This window comes from Oreochromis niloticus, unplaced genomic scaffold (genome assembly GCF_001858045.2).
Source record: "Oreochromis niloticus isolate F11D_XX unplaced genomic scaffold, O_niloticus_UMD_NMBU tig00002652_pilon, whole genome shotgun sequence".
Lineage (NCBI taxonomy): Eukaryota > Metazoa > Chordata > Actinopteri > Cichliformes > Cichlidae > Oreochromis > Oreochromis niloticus.
Genome location: NW_020327688.1, coordinates 77563 through 102103, shown reverse-complemented (window position 1 = coordinate 102103; position 24541 = coordinate 77563). Strand labels below are relative to the sequence as shown.

General features: G+C 42.2%; 1 long non-coding RNA gene across 1 annotated transcript; it reads left to right on the top strand.

Moving 5' to 3' along the window:
* Positions 1 to 22567: 22567 nt before the first annotated feature.
* LOC112845056 (uncharacterized) lies at positions 22568 to 23860 on the top strand. Its single transcript, XR_003217851.1, has 2 exons — positions 22568 to 23054; positions 23173 to 23860. It is a non-coding gene; the product is annotated as an uncharacterized LOC112845056 (long non-coding RNA).
* The last annotated feature ends 681 nt before the right edge of the window (positions 23861 to 24541 follow it).

Genomic DNA, 24541 nt, shown 5'->3' with positions numbered 1-24541 from the left:
ATATGTATGTGTGTGCGTGTCCAGAGTTCAGCTGAGACCGTGTCCTTCGCCCTGCCAGGCTAAGTAAACAGTCTTCCAGCCAACCCAGGTGGCCTTGCATGGAATGGGAAGGAACAGACTAAACACAGTCGTTATCAGGGTGTTTTGTTCAGCTCCGGCCTTGCAGCTGGCGCCAAAGGGGTATCCGTATAAGTGATGTTATTTTTTTACTTTAGTGCGAACAGCTCATATGAATTTCAAAGCAGTTCTAGTCCAACACTGGTCTCTCAATCTCCCACTGGAGAGCCGCGAGCTTCACCATACTTGCGTTCTGTGATGTTATCACTTCTTGTGCTCAAGGAGCCAATTTTTGAGAACTCATGGCAGTGTGCCTCCCCGAGATGTCATCCAATTTTGCGCCCAGAGATGTTATTCCGGGCTAGCCCTTCCGAGATGTATCCAGTCTGCAGTCAGAGATCTTATTCTGAGTATTCACAGCAGCCGTAGCCTCTCCAAGATCTTATCCTGACTCAATGAGCCCATTTTGAGAACTCAGGCCTCTCCCATCGTTCCAATCCTAGCGGGCAGCCTTGTGGGGGTTTGAACAGCTGGTTCCGCTTTCTTAATTCTTCGATAAGTCAGGGCCAAGCCAGCTCCGATCAGCAAGAACCCTGTTACCATGGTTCCGAATAGGTAGATATCTTCACCACTCAGGCTCACCCAAGCCCAAACTTCTCGTTGAGAAAGGGGTGTCAATTGCATGTAAGGACCAGTTGATCCAATCCATAATTCCTCCTTTAGGTTTTAGAGAACAGACTGTGAGAGAGTGTTCCAGGGAAAATACAAAAAAAAAACACGAGACTAGACAAGGACATAATGATAGAGGTTTGACTGGTAGTAGTCTGTAAAGACTCTGTGTCCCTTCCAGAGTGCTCTGGCATGCACACACAACTTGGGGTTATGAGAGAGTTCGTACCTTCTCTTACTGATTTATCGTATAGGAGGACACCTACTCTGTGTCTGGTTAAGTATAAGAGCCCTTTGTTAGGGGGACCGCTGGACTCTTAGCACCAGCTTTGGGGTCACAGGGTCACATCTGGAACACACACACACACACACACATACCTACACTATGCACAGACTGGTACTCTTTGTTCATACCTGTGTAAGACGTCTTATGTTAATGAATTATGCATATTCATGTAACCTCAATAAAGAGCAGTGTTACGAGGGAGCAGACGAGAGTGACTGAGGTCAAGTGAAGGAACGGCGCTGTCACAGTTCTCTCCCTCATGAATTGTCTGGTTCCAGTGCTAGACGACCCATCATCAGCTTTTTCAAGCTTTGTACACTGTTACCAGTACGTGGTACAATCCATTTCCAGATCTTGTTGTCTTTAAATCTGTGAATGGATTGGCTCCATCTTATCTCTCTTTAACAAAATAATCCAAGCAGAGCCCTCAGGTCTGCAGATAAGTAGCTTCTGACCAGAACTAGCCGTAAAAACAGAGGTGAGTTTTATCGATCGCTGCAGCCAATCTCTGGAACAGTCGCCCTTCACATCAGCTCGTCACCAACACTCGACATTTTTAAAACCCGGTTGGAAACACATTTGTACTCTGTAGCCTTCAATTCTGACGAGTCTTTATAGTAATTACTGTGTATGTTTCCTATTTTATCTCTACTCTGTGCAGCACTTTGACTCAACCTGTTTTTAAATGTGCTGATAAATAAATGTAGATTTCTTTGAATCAAACAGTGGAGCCGAGCTTTGAGCTCAGTGTGTAACAGTGTGTGTGTGAGAGCCATGTAATGTCCATGTGTGCATGCTGACTGTGCTGCTCTGACCCCTCCTCCTTTCAGGGTGGAGCCTGCTGGAGTCCGATGGTTGAGACCAGGTCTGAGGAAGTGTAAGTGTGTTTTTAATGGGATTCATGAAAACAAAGCAGCACACATTCAACCATCTTCATCATGTCAGGAGTCATCATCAAAGTGTCAATCAATGAACAGATGATGGATCAATAACTGCAGCTGGATTGTGTTTGTTCTCTCCATCAGATTCCTGTCAACTCACAATCGACACAAACACAGTGAACACAAAGCTCCAACTGTCTGACAACAACAGGAAGGTGACACGTGTGGAGGAGGTTCAGTCATATCCTGATCATCCAGACAGATTTGATGTTTGGCCTCAGCTGCTGTGTAGAAATGGTCTGACTGGTCGCTGTTACTGGGAGGTCGAGTGGAGAGGAGAGGTTTATATATCCGTGAGTTACAGAAGAATCAGAAGGAAAGGAGGCAGTGCTGACTGCGTGTTTGGACACAATGATCAGTCCTGGAGTCTGTACTGCTATAGTTGTGCGCCTCGTTATGTCCTCCACAATAACAGAGTAACATCCATCTCCTCCTCCTCCTCCTCCTCTGTCTCTAACAGAGTAGCAGTGTATGTGGACTGTCCTGCTGGCACTCTGTCCTTCTACAGAGTCTCCTCTGACACTCTGATCCACCTCCACACCTTCAACACCACATTCACTCAAACTCTTTATCCTGGGTTTAGACTCTCGTCTCGTGGTTCCTCAGTGTCCCTGTGCTGAGTGGAGTGTAAAGAGTGTCTCCTGTTAGAGAAACACTCTGACTGTTGAACAGATAGTTCAGTCTGTACATGTCTGTCTCTTTCACTCAGAAACACATTTTCAGATTCATGGATTCAATCAGTTGATGTTTGAAACTCTTCTAAATGATTCTTTGTAAACTTCTTCCTCTTCAGTCCTTTAAAGATGGAAGTTCCCATTATTCCAGGATCCACATGTTGGTTAGTTAGTTGTTTGATTGGCAGCCGAGCCTCCTGTGAGGAAAAGCCAGAGGCTGCCAGTGACGTAGCCGATATTAACCCCGATTCTTTTGTCCCCATGATAGAACAGAGAAAACCCACTCATAGTGTGTTAAAACATTTATATTTCTGTTTATTTAATCATCTTCCTGAAGAGAGAGACCCGTGCACAGCCCCAACGCCAGTTGCAGGATCTCTAACATTAGAATCATAAACTGTGTCTCACATAGGTGTTATTTTCCGGCTTCCTGTATTTATTAATATGCTGTACAGCTCTACACTTCCTGTTTTCAGTCTGGCTGTGCATTTAGTTTGTGAGTCAAAAGTGGCGTTGCTTTACAAACCTTCATGATTAAAGTGCATAAAACAATATAATGAGAAAATAAGGATACTAAGGATATTAATCACATGACAGTTCTCCTTTTCGTGTTTTGTAAGAAACACGACATAATTCCTAATTCATCCCATTAAATTTACTTCAATTCAATCCAGTTCAATTTTATTTGTATAGCGCCAAATCACAACACAAGTCGCCTCAAGGCGCTTCATAGGTACAGAGAAAAACCCAACAATCATATGACCCCCTATGAGCAAGCACTCTGGCACAGTGGGAAGGAAAAACTCCCTTTTAACAGGAAGAAACCTCCGTTAGAACCAGGCTCAGGGAGGGGCGGGGCCATCTGCTGTGACCAGTTGGGGTGAGAGAAGGAAGGCAGGATGAAAGACATGCTGTGGGAGAGACAGAGGTTAATAACAGATTAAATGCCATGTTGAGGCTGTTCTCATTTTTCTCACCAGTGCACCAGTCATACTCACGGATAGATTTTTTTGTTCTAAAACCTTGGGAAGAATTCTATTATCTACAACTACTTACAACAAATGAACAACCTAGCCAACAGTATAAAAGAGATTGATTGCTTATATGCAGAAAATCCAACACCAGACCTCTATAAGAGAAAATTATTACTAAATTCAGAATACAAAATTCTGTTCATTCAGCAAACAGAATGTTTATTTTTCAAATCAAGGCAAAAATTCTATGAACATGGGGAAAGAGCCGGAAAACTTTTGGCACATCAAATTAAGCAATCCATATCAGCTAACACGATTTCTGAAATCTGTAAAACCTCTGGAGAAAAGACGTCCAATCCGAAAACCATTAATGACCAGTTTAAAATGTTCTATTACAATCTTTACACTTCAGATCCGGTTGATGAAAAAAAGGTTGCTGAAATGCTTGATAGATTACCGATTCCACAAATATCTGTAAATGACAGAACAGAGATAACCATTAGTGAAACTGTTGAAGTAATTAAATCACTGCAAAGTAACAAGGCACCGGGACCTGATGGTTTCCCTATTGAACTATATAAAATGTTTATAGACAAACTAGCACCAATACTCAAAGTTGTATAGCAGGAAATATTCTTTCAAGAGAAATTACCGGATACTATGAAACAACCCATAATTTCTGTGCTGTACAAAAAGGGTAAGGATCCCTCACAATGCAGCTCCTACAGTGAGGACATGGGTTGGCTGTAGCTCAGGTGGTAGAGCAGGACATGGGTTGGCTGTAGCTCAGGTGGTAGAGCGGGTCATCTACCGATCGGAAGGTTGGTGGTTCGATCCCTGGCTTCCCCAGTCTGCATGCCAAATATCCTTGGGCAAGATACTAACCCCAAATTGCTCTCTGGTGCAATCATCGGAGTATGAATGTGTGTGTGAATGTTACTTAGCAAAGCACTTAGAAAAATGTGCTTGTGTGAATGAGTGAATGTACAAGTTGTGTACAGCGCTTTGAGTTCTCAGAAAGAGTAGAAAAGCACTATGTAAGAACCAGTCCATTTACCATTTACCGACCGGTGAGCCTCTTAAATTGTGATTACCAAATTCTCACAAAAATCTTAGCTAATAGAATCGATCTTATACTGCCAAAAATTATTAATCCTGATCAAAACGGCTTTATACCAGTCATTTTATAATATGCGCCGCCTATTTAATATTTTATATGCATCAGAACCAAAAGAAAAGTCAGAAATAATAATTTGTCTTGATGCAGAAAAGGCCTTCAACCGTATAGAATGGCCATATCTTCATGCGGTCCTAAATATGATGATTTATTGCTGTATATAGCTAATCCAACGGCATCAATCCCTAAATTGCTCAAGGTATTAGACCACTTCGGACGCATATCTGGATACAAATTGAACTATTCAAAAAGCCTACTGTTCCCTATTAATAACATAGAGCAAGATTTCTCTGCCTTCCCTTTTAAATTAGAAAAAGAAACGTTTAAATATTTGGGAATAAATATAACCCGCACAATGAACGAGTTGTGGATTCATAATTTTGACACTTTGTTAGAACAAACATCACAAGATTTTAAAAAATGGGCAACACTTCCAATCTCATTAGCAGGCAGAATAAATATAGTTAAAATGGTAGTCTTACCAAAACGTCTCTATGTTTTCCAAATGGTTCCTGTTTTTATAACCAAATCAAGTTTCAAAGATTTAGACAGATTAATAGCAACATTTATTTGGAAAACTTCAGAATAGAAAAAACATATTTGGAAGTACCAAAAGAGGCTGGTGGGCTAGGGTTGCCAAATTTTATCTTTTACTACTGGGCAGCAATATCACCAAATTATTGCACTGGAAATATGTTTATGAGAACAGCGAGGGTGAGGCTTGGGTAAAAATGGAACTGATGTCTAATCCACTTCCCCTCCTAACCTCATCCCTAGCTCTAAATCAAAAACAGAAAATAACAAATCCAGTTGTAAGAACATCTATTAAAATATGGCTTCAATTCAGAAGGCACTTCTGTTTGCAACAGGTTAGTAATTTTTTCCCTGTTGCTTTTAACCCTTTTTTTGCTATCCATTTCAGATAAAGCATTCCAAATTTGTCATAATAATGGTTTGAAGTTTTTTTTTAAAATTTATTTTCAGGAGAAACTTTTGACACCTTTGACGCTCTGATGAGAGATTACAATATACCAACCTCACATATGTTTAGATACCTGCAAATACGAAGTTTTGCAAAAGCATTGTTTCCTTCTTTCCCCTACCTACCTCCTAAAAATCAAGTGGATACCATTTTGGAAATGGATCCTTTTGGCAAAAGGAGAATCTCCGTCATATACAAACTGATACAGAGCTTAAGGCCTATTACTTAGGAAAAAACTAAAAATAATTGGGGTGGATTTATCTGATGATGAGTGGAGATTTTGTTTGAATCGTGTACATACGTCCTCCCTTTGCATTCGCCACGGTTTAATTCAGTTTAAAATTCTTCATCGTCTTCATTTTACAAGAGAGAGCTGATTATTAGCTCATCAAAGCACAAAACAAAATCACCTACCTGGTTTGCTCTAAGTGCGCTGTTACAAAAATAATGAGCCCCCTTAGACATGTCCATGTTTAATAAAACTCCCTCTATTAAAATAAGAAAACAACCCAAACCTAACTGACAGAATCAACCCATCACTAAAACAACAACCTCAAAAATCTTAAACACAGAAAAGTTTGCTTATTAATCTATCAATATGTTGTTGGGATTAGAACTTCAGGGCTACAAAAGTTTTGCCCTACTCTTGGTTTAATTAATACTTACATAGTCTGAAATCAGACTTAAATCACTCCCTCTGTTCATTTTCCCCACATCATATTTCAGTGGCCTCAGGTTCTCCAGCATCCTGAGACTCTGAGGTCAACTGACATAATTTCACCTGCTCAATATACAGAAAATCTTGTTAAAAGCCACACAATTTGCACACCATCATCACTAAATTCTAAATTTCTTTTCTAAAAATTACTACACTCTAAGTGACTTGGACAAGACGATAAACAGAGTCACACGCTCAACTTGCTGTCTAATCTTCATGAGCTCTCTTGTATTTCTAAGGTTAATGCATTTTCTGTTTGTGTGTGTGATTTTGTACATGTTTCTTTTTACAGTTTTTCAGACTCCTTCACAATTTTCCCACTTAAACAGTCAGTTTTCTCTTTCCCAGGTTTGCTAACCCAAATTTTGATTTCCTACATTAAATAACAGCATTCCTCTGTGTTCTCACCTCCTGCTCCGCTGTCCTCTCTCACTTCAACAGTCCAAACAGGCAGTTCTCTTTCCAAGACAGAATCCACTCTTGGGTTCGATCTCCTCTGTGTACACATGGCTGCTGTTAATGCACAGGTTGTTCAGGTCACTGTTGCTCTTCTGAGTGCGGCCCATCAGTGATAACGGATCCAAAGACACCTTGCTGTCAGAGCTGCCGGTTCGTTTGTGTCCCAATTTGCATTTCTTCTCAACATCAGGGGAGTTGACATTAAGACCAGATGAGCGGCTGCCACTCAGAGATGAATTCTTCTCGGGCAACGTCCCCAGTGTGGACCTGGACTGTGAGATGTTACGCTGCAAGTTTGATCTTTGGGCAAAGAGCTTTTGAGCTTAGATTTCTTTTTCTCATCCATGTTATTGCTCTTTGGAACTGCATTCCTTGTCTTCAGCCAGAAGTGAGAGCTCGCTTGTCAGGTTTAGTAGCACATGGCGCTTGAAGCGAGATCGATCAACTGCAGACCAGACAACAAACGACGGAGGCCCCAGAAAAGTGCAATCAAACGATGAGTTTATTAGCAGCGGAGAAGACATATCAGGATATGTCCTCTGACAAAAATACATGTGAAGAACATTTTAAAGCACTGGGGTATCCGCCCCCCCATGGCGTCAATACAAGTCAAGAGTTCATCACGTACAGTCAATATCTTGTACATCTTTAATAGTTATAAACAGACATGGACCAGACATATAACTTCCTGTTTCTGCAACACCTTCCATGCACAATCATGGTCTTAAGCCTTCAGAGTGTCTGAGGGCTGGTTATTGCCTCCCGTCATCTGTTACCAAGTAGCTAAAAGGGCAGCCAGTTACAAAAAGGTCAAAGACACTTGGGCCTGCGCTCAGGCCTGTTGCTAGATTTATGTATTGTAAGCATGCATGCAATCAACCTGCTATGTTCTCATCCTCCCTCAACATGTATCACCTGGACACTCTCACCAGTGAAGCTTAAAACCCTTTTGGACGGAACATCAACTCTAAACAAGCACAGTTATGCATTGTGTATAGAATGGTCATAAGTCAACCTGTGAATAGAAAGGTTAATGTAATAACGAACATAATAAATGCAATATGAACCCTGATAAGAAATATTCCTGTAAAGATAATACTGTAAAACATCTTATTAATGCAGTCATCATAAGGCAGATTATATAATAGCAATAAAAGAATCTCTGAATCCCAACATTCCCTCTTTTGACATTCCAACCAGGAATGTCACCACACTTCGTGTTGTATCACTCCCTGTCCCACTCTACGGGTTCTAAGTTCATCTGGTAGATGCCCTCGACCCAGCCAGGGTTCACAACCCTAGCCATAACTTTTACCAACACTCCTCTGACACAAGGAATGATACCACAACCAGCGATGACCAACATTCCCAGCAATACAGCCAATGAGCATATCACTGACATAGCCACACCTTTCCATTGTCCAAACACAGATGTCATCCAGGACGCCAGCGGATTTTCGATACCTGAGTGCTCATGCATTGTTTTAGACAAAATCTTCAGACCCTCCAGAGCTCAGGTTACTGAGCCATCTGGGGCAGTATTATTAGGGATAAAAGTGCAGCACATGTCTCTGAACATGGCGCATACGCCTCCTCTCTCACGTCAAGGGCCATTTGATTTTGCACTCCCATCAGCAAACTCGGACCCAATTGTTCTTCAAACCCCATCATGGCGTCCCTGGTGAGGTTAGAGAGTCTCAGCAGGTTGTAGTGAACATAATTAATGCAGTATAGTCTTTACCTGGTTACCAATCAGCATGAGTGGAGCTCCCAGTCGCTCTGTAGACAAACGTGGCCTAGCTGAAGCACAGGCAACCTAATCAGATACATGTTGTTCTCTAGCATTTTGAGCCACCCAATCAAGCCAGAGGTTACTGTCCTTGAAACCGGTGGCACGCTCAATCAAATCCTTAAGCTTCAGTCTAGAGTAATCTGTGGTCAGAAGTACTCTCCCTTTTGGCTCCTATTCCTTTTGATCTACTGTTCTCGAAGTTACTATCTGATCAGTCAGAATGGCGATTGAGCTTTCTGCGAGCGGCTTAGACTTTGGATCAACTAAATTTACCCTAAGCATATCATGGGGTGATTGCAGACCTGTACATCATACGCTCTCCAACTACTATTAGCTCCTGTACACTTAATGACATCACACAAATCAAACGTGAATGAGCTGGTAGACCCTTTAACTAGGGATGCAACGATACCAATTTTTTCAAACCGATCCGATACCGATACTTGGATCTGAGTACTTGCCGATACCGAGTACAAAAACCGATACTTCTACCACACACAAGTTAAACTTAACCAGTAGTAAAGAAACGACCCCAGACAACTCTTTAACCCAAACGAAACGTTCACTGAACGTAAGGGCAGAGACAAATACTGTACAACACATCCCTTTTTTAAACTCAAATGATATTCCAATTCCTTAACCAAATGAAATACACTGTATAAATGACATAATTCCCTTTCAAATTATATTAAACAACCCAACTTATGTTATCACCTTTTGGTAAGTGACTCACTAATATACACTCCAAAACACGTTATATAAATCCACTTAACACACAATATTCACACATGGGCTCCACACACTCACATTCACACTTGTTGCAGGCCTGTTTGCTGCTCACGCCGGACGATGGAGAAAAATCCTCTTCTCCCCAGTAAGAGCACAAAAGTCTGACTTACAGTTCCGTTGCCCGGTAGATCGCCGTTCACCAGTCCCACACTAAATCCACTCCCTGCGGACCCGATGCTGTCTCTGCTACAGCACGTTAGCGAGTCACTGTCCAGCTCTCCGACAGTCCATAGCGGCTGCCTCCTTGGCGAAGCCAAGCAGTCCGGGCTAGCCTTTAGCCTCGGCGGTCGTAGCTGGAAACACAGCACGGTGGTGCACCATTGAAACAAAAAGTCACTTCACCCACACTCTGTTGTGAAGCTCTCACACGGTCAGCTTTCTAGTCACACACTCTTTTGTGCTGGTTAACCTCAGTAAAACTAGCCGAGTCTCTCACTTTGGTTCAGCTAACCTCGTGCATCTCTCCATGCCGTTCTCTTCTCCTCCTCCATTGCAACAGATACACAGGTCCCGTTTTATGCTACCTTCACGGGCCTCCAGAAAATTAGAACTCTGAAAAATATTTTAACTCCCTTCAGAGTTACATACCATAAAATAATACTTTTATGATTAACATAACAGTTTGATTGCTCTAATTACCTGTATTTACCTTGTGACATATTACAGGGCAAATTACATTTAGGGTAGAGTTACATCACATAACATCAACTGTGAACACCCTATGTTACCGTGGCGTTTAAGTCCATGGGAATTATGAGTATTCCCATCCGGGCTACATTAGTATCGGTTCATGGTATCGGTTAACTTTTACGAGTACGAGTACGCACACATTTTACAGTATCGGCCCCGATACCCGATACCAGTATCGGTATCGGTGCATCCCTACCTTTAACATAATTCAACTCTATGCCATTATTGCTGCTGAGACACTCATCACCTTTACCTGACACCTCGCGCTTTTGTCTTTTTACCGATCCTATTTTAGCAACTACAGTCTCAGGAAGCGCTGGACTGGACTGGCCTCCGTGTTCAGACAAGTGGTCCGGAGTGCCCTGCAAAATATAAACAGTAAACAACACAGCCATGGTTAATATCATTGCATACAATAAACATGTAGTGGTAAGGAACATTTTAATAAGTTTCTTCTCATTACGTGTCTCTGTTTCACGTGTTTGCATCATGTTATATAAACTGTGTATCCTGGAAAGAAACTCCCCTGTTTCTGTGAAGTCCTCAAGTTGTCCCCGCTCCTTTCTGTTGGCGTCCTTCTCAACTGCTGCTCTTCTTTCTTCGGCCCCCCAGGTAGACTACTGGTTGGCTCGTTGCACGGGTGAGAGGATTTATTCTGCCTCTGCTCGTTATTGTTGACACCCGTGTTAGTTGAAGAGGAGTTTTCCTCTACCAAACTCTCATGTGCTGGAGCACACTGCGACCAATGATACCAAGTATCACCTTTCCCTTTTAGTTGAACTGCTGTAGTTGTTCTGGCAACGACCTCGTAAGGACCCGTCCAACGTGGCTCCTTCCACTTGCGTTTGATAACCTTCAGCCACACCGCCTTTCACCTGGTCCACCTTACGCAGTCCAGAGGTAACCTGTTTTGTGAAACTGGAGACAAGACACTTCAATTCATCCCAATATTCTGCATGAGACCTGTTACCCCTTGTGGTGAGTCCAGCCGGGACCTCCGTCCATGGTGCTGGAAATGGCCTTCCCGTCTGCAACTCATGTGGGGTGAACCCTGTGGACTTATTGACAGCACATCTTATAGTCATTAAAGCAATCGGTAGAGCTGAAACCCAATTTAACCCAGTCGCTGCGCAGATTTTAGATAGCTTATTCTTCAGATTTAAGTTCATTCTCTCTACCTTCCCTTGAGATTGAGGATGATACACTGTCCCAAACCTGTGTTTCAATCCTAACATCTTCTCTACTTCCTCCAGGTCTCGATTTTTAAAGTGGGTTCTATTATCTGATCTAATGCGTTTTGGAAACCCATGCCTGGGGATATAATGATTGATTAAGCACTTAATCACGCTTTTGGCATCCTCTTTCCGGGTAGCCCACGCTTCGGGCCATCCTGTTAAAGCATCTACACACACTAACAAATATCTTACTCCCCCTGGGCCCACATCAATCATGTCAGTAAAATCAATCACAATTTCTTCCCCTGGCCTCTCTGGCAGGAGAAACCTACCTGCTTCTGGTTTCACCACTGGTTTTGGATTGTGTGCTCCACAGATTAAACATGTACGAGCTTTCTCCTTTATCATGGCTGTTAAATCCGGATGCCACCAGTGACACAAATTTCTCTCCATTTGTGCCACTCCCACATGGGCAAGGCCATGAGCCTCAGTTATCTTCTGCCTGGCCAGTTTGTCAGTTAGGACTGGTCGTCCATCCATTCCTCTCCAAAGACCACCCTCTTTTCGGGCTCCTTTGCTCTGCCACACCTCTTTTCCTGGGAAGAAGCCTCCTGTTGGGCCCGTCTGGCCTCCTCCAACCTATTGATGCCTGCCTCCTCTTCAGCAGTTACCTACACCCTTTGCTGTTGTCCTTAATAGCCTGCTGCTTCCCTTGCGGCTTCATCCGCTCTCTGATTTCCTCCTGCAACCATGGTTTTTACTTAAGGGTGTCCCTCAATTCTCCCTGCTTCTTTTACCTCAGTTCAGTTCTTTGTTTGCAGACTATAGTATAGCCACTTTGGCAACAGTGGCAAGGAAAAACTCCCTTTTAACAGGAAGAAACCTGCGCCAGAACCACGCTCAGGTACGGACAGCCATCTGCTGTGACCGCTTGGCGTGAGCTAACCGAGACTTTGAAAGAGAGACCTAATATTTAATAATCCACATTGCACTGTTTTATTCTTCGGTTCAGATTTGGATTCTGTATTGTTCTTAATTTGTTATTATTTATGTTTAGATTGTTTATTGCTAGTTTTGGTTTGTTGTTGTCTGTTTGGGAGCTGACATAGTCTCTATGGATAAGGGTCTTTGGCGGGGTAGCATCAGGAGAGAAGCTCCAGAGAGGCATGTCCCCTGTTAAAACTAAAATATAACAAAAGCGATTATGCTAAACAAACAAAACCTTTCAATGGCCCAACCCTATCTGTCTCCTCAACGGGTTGTATGTTGTATGTTTGTTTTCAATGTATGTTTTCAATATTTCCTTATTATTTTGTCATAAAATAAATCAAACAAATAAGTTAAGCTGTGTGACAGCACCTTGCATTTATGCCGGGCTGTGAGCTGCCCTGAATTTACTTGCTACACCCCCCTTTCACCCAATTTAATTTTTCACTCTTAATTTAAACTATTCCTGACCTTCCCCTTCTCTCATCTGATCATCTCAAGCGCGTCCTGTACCAAATTTGCTTCCTCTTTTCAAGCCCACATTTAATTACAAGCTCTACCACATTTGCCCTATATGGCTGTCTCAACATGTTTCCTATCAACTTAACAGAGTTATTCTCAGAACTCAGAGCTGAGGTTCCCCTTTCCTAAGTCTGTATGTTCTAGAAGCGAGCAAGCTGCTAGTCTGTAAACAAGTTTATCATCACAAAAGTTATTAGGTAAAAGTCACGTAGACATTTGCTTAGTAATCCTAAAAAAACACATTTCATGTAGCTGATCACATATATACGATTTTCCTTTGACATATCTGTATGTGCACGCCTAAATTATAACCTCTTTTTCTAGAAATCAAAAATAACCTGAAAATAACAATTTCTGCCTCAGTTTTACCATAACTAAATGATCAAAAACCCCAAACGTCATCAAGTAATCCTAAAACCCATTTCAAATTAAACCTTAAATCCTGTAACTCCCCCCTTTTGTGACACATCTTATGTGTTACAAACTCAAAATCCTTCACTCGAGCTTAGGGAATTAAAAGAAAAGGTTAGTCATATCATATTAGGTATACATGCTCCGGACCTTCAAACCTGTGTTTAAGGAATGAAATCAAATTAATCATCATGTCAAATCTTTTCTTGGCTCCATCCACAGCCTGCATCCTTGGAACGTCCTAGAAACAAAACCTGTGTGTTAACCAGAACTTCACATTTCATACTCAGTTTCTCCCACTTATGATCCAACCTGTGTTATAAAAGAAAACTTAAAACAGAACAGTTATCAGTCATGTGTCCAACCTTAGTCCAGTCTTTATGTCAGTGTCCAGTCGGTCCAACCTATGGTCTGCCAGGTCCGTCCAGTCACCATCCATTTCCACACATTCACTCACACGCACTAACATCAGGTATTGCTAATAGTGGGGACTTCCCGCACAAATAATCAGATCTTCCACTTTCAGCAAAATCAATTTATTTATATAATCATTTATTTTCTTTTTACTTGTTTCTAGGAAAATAGTTCTTTATACCTTTGGACTGGATTGGCTCGCTGCAATCCTTTTAGACAGGGACTCACAATCTGATCAGATCCCCACACGTGGCCTCTTTCCTCCGCCCATTGTAATCTGGAAAAGGTCACCTTATTTTTTGTTCTCCTGAGACTTTTTGTCAGCGCTGTTATTCACTCTTTTGCAGGCCTGCTTAGAACAAAAATGAGAAGAAGAGAGCTGATTATTAGCTCATCAAAACACAAAACAAAATCACCTGACAGGGTTTTTTTTTTTTTTTTTTAAGTGCACTGTTACAAAAATAGTGGGCCCAATTCTACACGTCTGTTACGTCCCTCTGCAGCCTCTAATCTGCTCAGTGTGTTCAGCTGGTGCTAATTGGCCACACCTAGTCAGGTGTGCATGCAAGCTTCCTGGGGAGCTCACTTGTCTTTGCCTTGGTGGCACCAGCCATTATAGCGAACCTGCTATGCCATTTTAAGAGAAACCTCTTCTCGCTAACACTCTGATATTCGTCTCCTTATTTATGTTGCGGCCTTTGAGCCTGGTTGTAACATAAGTGGGCGCTCGTCCAGGATCTTTGGACATTTTAGTGGAGACTGAATATAAGTTTTTTGTATTGCTTTTAAGTGGGTGAGTGATGGTGTTCACTGTGATTGAGCAACGTCCCTTTAGTAAGTGTGTTTCAGCTGGGTGGCTGTGCTGCCCTTCCATCGAAGCACTTGTTTGTTGTTTTGCTTTGTTGTTTTAGTTTTTTGTGTTTGGTGGTTATCCTGGGTGGGGGTACGCTTCAGGGTTTGGTGGGAGACTGTACCCCTGGTTTGCTGCCTACCCTTGAGTTTGCGTTTAAAGGTGCCTCGAGCCCGGTACACCACTGAAGACTAGATAGGTAAAGTTTTATTGTTTTTTGTTTTTTTTAACGATTTAGGTTGGAAATTGCTCAGAGTGAACCAGTGGCACCAAACTTGGTAAGAGGTTTGAGACTATTCATTTATTATGGTCTTGTGGCGGAGGCAGGTAGACCATTTTAAGTTGGCATAATGTGTACTGTGTGTGCACATGTCAGTGTTGATGGATGCTAATGAGATCCTTGTGAGGTGAGTGTTTTGTGCTGTGACCTTTAGTGTTGTGGGGAATATGGCTATTTTGTTGGACCACTTGTGAGTGTTGTTGGCCAGGTGCTGGCAATAACACTGCGGGGTGCTGAGTCACCCTTGATGTGATCATTGTGTGGCCATAGCTCTCCATTTTGTGGTTGGTCACTAGTATGCTTGCTTTACTGAACTTCTTGGATTAAAGTAACTTGTTGTGGTATAGGGCCACTTGTATGTGACTGTTTGTGTGGTGGAGACAACAGATCACTTAGTTGGGATTATTTGCTGCTACTTTTGGTTTTGTGTTGTAGCAGGTCAGGTAATCATTTTGGGTTTGTGACTGTTGTGCTCCTTTGTGTTGGTCACATGTTACTTTTTGTGTGTGTTCAGTGTGGCAACTTCAAATCCTCATGCCCATCCATGCTTAGATGCCAACTATAATGTGAATACTGTGCTTCTGTTAGCTTTTACTTTTATTTCAGGTTTGTGGTCAAGGACCTGAAGGCTTCAGAGGGGCTTTTAATAAATTTAGGGGTCCTAGAGGAACCCTTTTGAGGGAGGAGGTGTTACGTCCCTCTGCAGCCTCTAATCTGCTCAGTGTGTTCAGCTGGTGCTAATTGGCCACACCTAGTCAGGTGTGCATGCAAGCTTCCTGGGGAGCTCACTTGTCTTTGCCTTGGTGGCACCAGCCATTATAGCGAACCTGCTATGCCATTTTTGAGAAAAACCTCTTCTCACTAACACTCTGATATTCGTCTCCTTTTTTATGTTGCGGCCTTTGAGCCTGGGTGTAACAATGTCCATGTTCACTAAAACTCCCTCTATTCTAATAAGAAAACAACACAAATCTAACCGATATAAGTAACCCATCACTACAACAACAACCTCAACAATCTTAAACACAGAACATTTTGCCACAAGTTCTTCAGGGTCCTGACACTCTCAGGTCAACTTAACATAATTTCACCTGCTCAAAACACAGAGAATCTCGATAAACGCCACCCAACTTGCACACCATCAACACTAAATTCTGAATTTTCTCTTCTAAAACTACTACACACTAAGCGAGTTGGACAACATGATAAACAGACTCCTATGCTAAACCTGCCATCTGATCTTCATGAACTCTTTTGTATTCTAAGGTTAAAGCATTTTCTATTTGTGTGTGTGATTGTGTATATGTTTTCTGTGGTTTTCTCAGACTCCTTCACAAGGTTCGCTACCCCAATTCTGACTTCCCACCTTAAATAACAGCATTCCCTGTCCTCAGCCAGAAGTTAGAGCTTACTTTTCAGGTTCAGGGAACAATTCACCCTGAAAAACAGTGAGTGTCTCCCCTCTTTAACTCATCACTGGTCATTGTTAATGACATGTTTGTTTAGCATTTCCCCCTCTGCCTCAGCCCAACGGCTTTCCCCATGAAATCCAGTCTCCACCAGTGAGTCCGAGCTCACTCAGGCCGTAGTAATCGTGACTGTGCCTGCCTTAGGTTGTCCCGTGGTTTTTCCAAGTGGGATCTTACCCGTCATGGGCTACCAGCCTTCCATACTTGCCTGTTACGGGGGCCAATTGGCCAGGGGTGGCATGAAGGGAGTGGACACACTGGCTCTGGACATTAAAGGAGTGTAAGCTGCTTTCTTCATTGCATGGGTATATTAAACTATCCCACTTCCGATTGTTTCCTACCATAATTTCACCTGTAGCAATTTGTGTACGTGCGTTTTCTATTCATTAATGTAATTGTTAGTTCATGTATTTGTATTTATGTTCTCGGCCTTTCTCTTTTCTAAAACATATAATTAATATATTTTATTATTTTATTACTTACTCTTTCTTAAGACATTCAGTCTCTAATTGCTCTGTTTTCATGTTGCAACGTCTCCCCATCTCACAAGCTATATCCAACTTCCGGTTTCAAACACACTCTCCAGCTTGGCTATACACACATACTTCTCTCAGACTTCCTCTTTCTCCCACACTCTGCTATGTACCTACGTAGTGTTATTATTACTTTTTATTATTTTGTACAACTCACACAGAATCATTCAAATCCAGTACAACATTCGTACACTAAGAATCACTCCATACACGCTTTCCTAAGAGTCTTAGAGAGAGTTTTATCAAGCGCGCAGAGCTCTATCAAACATGCTTGTTTAGAATCAGGAAGGGGAAGATGGGGGGAGTAGACAACACTCAGTAACTGCGTCTGTCCTCTTAAAAGAGAAGAGAAATAAACACATATGGGACAATTCTCCCTATATTAGACAAAATGTGACCTTTAATGTCCGTTTCTAAGTCATGTTCTTCTCTACACATGACTTTTGGCCTCCAGGGCATAAAACTTTGAACATAATCTTTTACTTTACCAGAACTAGTGCTTTACCAGAACCCTCATACGTGCAATAAGACAGCTATATGTGCAATTCTTTCTTTGACAAAGTTGTAGTTTGTATTTTCTTACTCAGCTGTATATAGTATTGGTATTCTTATTTTATTCTATTGTATACATCATTCTGTTCTACTTTATTTTATGGCATTCCAGTGTTTTCTGATTTCTGCTGCATAACTTTGCACTTTTGCTTTAACAAAACAAATTTCCCACCTGTGGGACTGACTAAGATCATCTTTATCTTTAACTAGCCCAAATGAGATTCTAGTTCAATGCACACATGTGTTGCAGTTTAAAATTAAAAGAGGAAGTAACTCACCCCTAAGAACTTTGTGTGTGTGTTAATGTCTGTGTCCCTTTAAATAAAAAGTGAACACATATGTGGTGAGTCCCCCTCAATTTACACAAAATATCTCATTAAATATCTTTTCTAATTCCTGTTCTTTAAACACCATGAATGACCTCCAGGTCATAACCTTTGGACTTATAACTCTAATATAAGTCCACACAGCGCACCAAGCACAGAGAAAATTCAGCCTCGGTGCTTCAACATTCTCTTCAAACTTCAGAAACTGTTTCTGTCATTTATCTGCCCAAGAACTTCATCATATTGACCTCGCTGGGTCCAGTAATCTTCCGCACATGTACATCACTGCGGCCAGTGCTACTTTGAAAACAGTTTCTTGTCTTAGTTTACCCAGCACTCACTTATCAGATGGACCGCAGCCGATCCATCCATATCAACATAATTGTGTGTCCACATGTACAACTTATTCTTCACTTGTGTCACAACACCTCTAATAATATCATCGGAATTACTTCAACATGGTAAACATTGATTTTCCTTTTAAAATCAACTTACCATTAAAACTCAAGATCACAGCTGACTCGATTCTCTGAAATCCTGAGTCAGTTAAACACCTTGTTCATCTCACGGTGTCTTTTTCTCGGACTCCCTCGTCTGAGCTCGCTCTTTTTACCCCGGGATCTCCACCGGAATGTTACGAGATCTTCATAGACCCAAAAGTAAGCATATTATTTCCCTAGTCAAAAGTCAAACCGTTCCTCACACAGTAATTCATAATCTAACAGCCTTTGTGTTTTGAAACTAAAAAGAGGAAGGAACAGCGCCCAATTTAAACTGCGCATGCTGTCACTGACCAACACACACAGACACAGACCCAGGGCAAGTCTTCCTGGATCATTTACCAACATTCAAACCAACACAGTCCGCATTGATTATTCTTCTGGACCTCAGCGGATCCACCAAAATTCAGGTAAATATATCAACCATTCACCGATTTATTTATTTTCCTCAGACCACCGAATCTGTTACTTCAGCACAATAAACACTGATTTTCCTTCAAAATCAGTTTACCAAGAGCCACAAAACCATTTCTGACTCGATTTTCTGAACTTCTGTATCACTTAAACATCCTGACAACACCCGGTGTTTTCTGTCGGACTTCCTCGTCCGAACTTAATCCTTTTACTTACAAATAAGCTTACTCCCAAAATGATCCTCTTGATCATTAGCTATTCACACTTATTAAACCATAAGCAGACCAATAACTCTTATATTCTTCTATTCTTAAACATACATTGGTCTCTTTTTCTCTTTTACCATGAAATACCATATAACCTTTTAACTCAGTACTGTCTGTTTCTCAAAGTTTCATTATCCTTGCTTCAAAGCTTCTCATTACTTCAAAGTTTCTCATTACTTCAAAGCTTCTTTATTCTCAAGAACTCAGTTTTACCACTACTGCGCCAGTTTTAATAGTTAAGATCACCTACTTCAGCGAACAGATAATTTAGAATTAGCCAATTTGCACAAATTTGCTTATTGAATAGGTTTGTGCGTACCTTTTTAATCTTTAGACCGGCCCTGTTCGCCTGGTATCAGATCCAACCTTCAGCCACATTCCCAAACATACCACTGAAATTACTGCCCCCCTTTAATCAATGTATCCGTTCTTTGTTAAAATTAAAAGGGGAAGTGACCGCACCCAAATTTTAATTGCGCACTTTTCTTCAGCACGAAAAGAACAGAAAAAGAGACTTTTTACAGCCTCTCAGCCTGCAACTGGCTGGCACTTTAAATCATTTTAGACAGTTTCCTACGTCACAGCTTTAGTTCAGTTTACCCCGGATATGCACCGTGCCGCTCGTCTCTCAGACGGCCACAGGAATATCAACAAAAACACAGTTTTTTCATGGGCCACGGCGGGTCCACAAATCTTCACTGGTAATGCTTTTTAATCGTCTCTCATAACTCACAGTATTTATTATCAGGCTTTCACTTTTAATTTCACTTTTGCTGGTCGGCTCGGTTTGCTGCAACACTTCAGGCTCACGGCTGGCCTGAGTTTCTCTTAGCTCATATATCAATGCCTCGGACCTTCTGTCCAGTATTTATTCTCTTAAAACATGTCACACTTCCTTGGACCTTCTGTCCGGCATTTACTCTTAGAACATGTCCCTTTTCCTCGGACCTTCTGTCCGGCATTTACTCTTAGGACATGTCACCATTAAGTGTCTCTCAAAATGATCTTCTGCGATCATAACCAATTTTAAAACCAAGGTCCCAGGTCTTGGTAGGAGGTCAGTCTCCAGTACCGCACGCCGACGGACCCTAAAAGACGTCTCTAATAGGGGGGGGGGGTCTGCACCCCTGAACTTTGACACTTAAAAATCCTTAACACATCAGAAGCAGCTCCGTACTGCTTTTTCCGAGCCGGCCGTGAACACAACATTACTCTTAAGTTTCACTTTCGTTGCAACACCGGTTTTCGTTTCAAACAAAACTCAAAACAGAGATCAACGGATGACCACTTGACTACCTGTTTTAGAATTATATTCCACTATAGCACAATTTCTGTTTAAGAGGTTTGTGCCTTACCTTTTTTATGTTATATGGGCCCAGCAGTCAAGAGAATCACCGTGACGTCTGCCGTCCGATCACCTGATCTGGGCTCGACCTCCGCCGACAACAACAACAACCACCTGCTGATCGCTAGTTGCTCCGCATCCTCCACCAAAATGAAGCGAGATCGATCAACTGCAGACCAGACAACAAACGACGGAGGCCCCAGAAAAGTGCAATCAAACGATGAGTTTATTAGCAGCGGAGAAAACATATCAGGATATGTCCTCTGACAAAAATACATGTGAAGAACATTTTAAAGCACTGGGGTATCCGCCCCCCCATGGCGTCAACACAAGTCAAGAGTTCATCACGTACAGTCAATATCTTGTACATCTTTAATAGTTATAAACAGACATGGACCAGACATATAACTTCCTGTTTCTGCAACCCCTTCCATGCACAATCATAGTCTTAAGCCTTCAGAGTGTCTGAGGGCTGGTTATTGCCTCCCGTCATCTGTTACCAAGTAGCTAAAAGGGCAGCCAGTTACAAAAAGGTCAAAGACACTTGGGCCTGCGCTCAGGCCTGTTGCTAGATTTATGTATTGTAAGCATGCATGCAATCAACCTGCTATGTTCTCATCCTCCCTCAACATGTATCACCTGGACACTCTCACCATGGTAAATGGCCTGTATTTATATAGCGCTTTAATCGTCCCTAAGGACCCCAAAGCGCTTTACATATCCAGTCATCCACCCATTCACGCACACATTCACACACTGGTGATGGCAAGCTACATTGTAACCACAGCCACCCTGGGGCGCACTGACAGAGGCGAGGCTGCCGAACACTGGCGCCACCGGGCCCTCTGACCACCACCAGTAGGCAACGGGTGAAGTGTCTTGCCCAAGGACACAACGATTGAGACTGTCCAAGCCGGGGCTCGAACCGGCAACCTTCCAATTACAAGGCGAACTCCTAACTCTTGAGCCACGATCGCCCCACCAGTGAAGCTTAAAAGCCTTTTGGACGGAACATCAACTCTAAACAAGCACAGTTATGCATTGTGTATAGAATGGTCATAAGTCAACCTGTGAATAGAAAGGTTAATGTAATAACGAACATAATAAATGCAATATGAACCCTGATAAGAAATATTCCTGTAAAGATAATACTGTAAAACATCTTATTAATGCAGTCATCATAAGGCAGATTATATAATAGCAATAAAAGAATCTCTGAATCCCAACACGCTGTAAACACTTCAACCAAAAACTTGGCCTGAACGTTTCCTAATAATGTTAACCTATAACTTTCTTCAGACCGCTGCATGTGGAAAATTGATCCAGGTCTGCTTCCACCTACAGAAAAAACTGAGACATTTTCATTATTATCATCAGTGCTTAAACGACCCGTTTCCCTCTCTTTCCGGTCAGAAATACCAATTATGTCATGTATATAAATGTAAGCGTGTTCTTCCTTGTGTTCATGTTATGTGTGTTTTCTATTCATTCATGTAATTGTTAGTTCATGTATTTATTTTCCTCGGTCTTTCTCTTTTCTTTTCTTTTTTTTTGATGTGGTGGACAATCCTAAACCTCCATGATTTAGCTTCCATTTTCGATCCAATTATATCTTGTACTCTCGCACTCAAACTCGTCCGGGGTTGACCTCTGACTGGTCCCTGTCCCTCTCTTTACAGTGTCCTGTGTGGCCTTAAAATCTCCAACAACACAGTCCCACTCAGATTTGTACACCCCTTCCAAAACAAACAAATACTATAAATAAACAGTTAAGCTGGAACACCGGGGCTGTGAGCTCGGTGCACTCTGTCAGCTGACTGTCAGCAGAGCTACTGAAATCTCTGAAAGCATCTGAGCACTTCTGCAAACATGTTCTATGTTGACAACCTGACCAGACGCGATATTCGCGGCTAAAACACTATTAAAAGTATAGTTGGTGACAGAAAAACGGGGTATTTTAAAACTACACCACCACCATTGCTGCCTGTGATTTGAGATACATACTGGGATACCTGGCTGCCCCATGTCTACACAAGCAATCGATTATCTAGGATCAACCTGTTTTGACTTACTTTGCACGGCAGCCAATCAAATGTTAGAGAAGCTGCATGGCGGCGTTAACCCCGCCCACTTAGTTTGATGGGTGAGGCTGACAGATAAAATTATTTAAAGGAGAGAGATGAAGGGGACAAAAGTGCCAAAATGAATTAAATAAATAAATCATTAAATAATTAATTAAAACTGTCAATAATTATTTAAATGTGTTATAAATTAATTGTGTCAATAATTAATTAATTACATGTGTTGTAAATATTTATGTAATTAATTATTTCTGATTTTAATTAATTATTGAGACATTTAATTAATTATTTAATGGTGTATTTAATTAATTCATTTTGGCACAGTTGACTCCTTCAGGTCTCACTTATGGCAGTCCTGGCGTTCCATATGTACCAAGAAAACTACTTCTAAAAAAGGTTATTTAATTTTATTTATTATTTTTTATCAGGTTTTATCCTGATATTGTGTGTTTTAGTGTTGCACAATATTCTTTTAATCCACTGTGGACTAAGCGCACAATAGTAGCACCTGTTCGAGGTGGGGGCGTTCCCCGAGGCGGCCTATCAGCCGCCAGGCTGACCTGTTAAAGGGGATGGTGAGCGCAGAGATGGGAAGGCGACGCACGAAAGGCGAGCACGAGGAAAAGAAATGCGCGCAAGCCAGCATAGTGGGAGGCGATGCAATCCACAGCAGGGCAGGGGTGTCCCTCTGCCTGCATCTGGCGATGCTACTGTAGCCCGGGTATATTTTATTGGGCTAAGTTTTATTTCTAGTTGTGTGTATGTATATATATACCGCTGAATAGTTATCTTGTTCCTTTTCCTATATTTGTATTATTCACAACCTAGTTTGTGTTTAGGTTCTTTTATTGTAAAAGGAGAGAGAGAGGAAAAGAAACGAAGGAGAAGGCAGCAGCCACGAGAGATCGGAGGAGAAAAAAGTGTGCGCGAGATGCGACTAGCGTCTGCAGAGACTTTTACCACGGGACGGCGAGGATAAATCATCCCACGTCGACGGCTGAGTGACGGTGTGTGAATGTGAGGTGGTGCGGCCCGGACTGGTTTGCACTGTTGCCTCGGAATCACCTAGTTAGCGGCGTGCTAACTTGGCTAACCGGAGTTAGCCCTCAAGGCGGACTTCGCTAACGATCACCGGACCTGTACAGAGCGAGAGGCCACTAACTGCAGAGGCGGACCGATCAGGTTTGCTGCTTGGAAAGAGTAAGTGTGCAGCTGCATGGACTAAGGGACGGACCTGTCGGCTTGCTGTGAGTTTGTGGAAAGAGACTAAGAGTTCCAGGTAGGAGCACCATTTTGTTTTCTTTTAGGACCGTTGGTTCCTACGCACCCTAGCATCGATCCAGGCCTGCACCGAGGGGACTTGGGAAACTGGGTGGTGTGAGAGAGTGTGTGTGTGTGGCCCATTACAGTACAGAACTGTGTAACTGTTATTATTGTTATATTTTATCATTGCAAGAGACTTCTTACTTTATTGATTTATTGGGTGTTTACCAGTTCATTCAGTAAACCTGCTTGGTTTAAACAGAAGATCTTGTGTCTGGTACTGTTTCTTATCTATAGTTCAAAGTAAGGTAAAAGTGTATCTGTGTGTTATACGTGTGTAAATCAGGGGAACTTGCACTGAGGGCAACTAAGTAAGTTTAAGATAACTAGAACTCAGGGCGTACCCGGCTATAGTGGAGTACACCGTCCTGGGCGCTACACTACGACGGAGGCCGTGTTCAGGTGTGGAGTGGGGCGGGACTGTCAGGAGGAGACAGGTCTGCGACAGGAGCCCCGCCCCCTTGTTCTTCTGGTCAGCGTGGTTTCCATCCCGGAAGAGAAATTCCTCTCCTGTCTCAGATAAGGAACATCTGCCCGCGTGTGGCTGGACTGTGGGATTATGGGAATTTTAGCACATGGAAACATTTGTTTAGCCTTTGTGTTGACAGTGTAGAGTTATTTCTGCCGGCAGTGTTTTTAGCGTGTTGAGACTCTTTTTATTGTATAGGGGATTTAACCTGTAACTCTGGTTGTGTCTGTTTCCATGGAAATAAATGGTGTGTTTAAGGCCAACTTAGTGTCTGTGCCCTGAGCGCTGACCCACTCACTCCCCTTCTACTTGTATGCGAACGCACTTTGAGGTGCAGATTTAGATCCACCACTTTTAGCGGCTCCACTCACACTGAAGCCTCACACAGGAAGTCATTTCCATGTGCCGTTTATTTA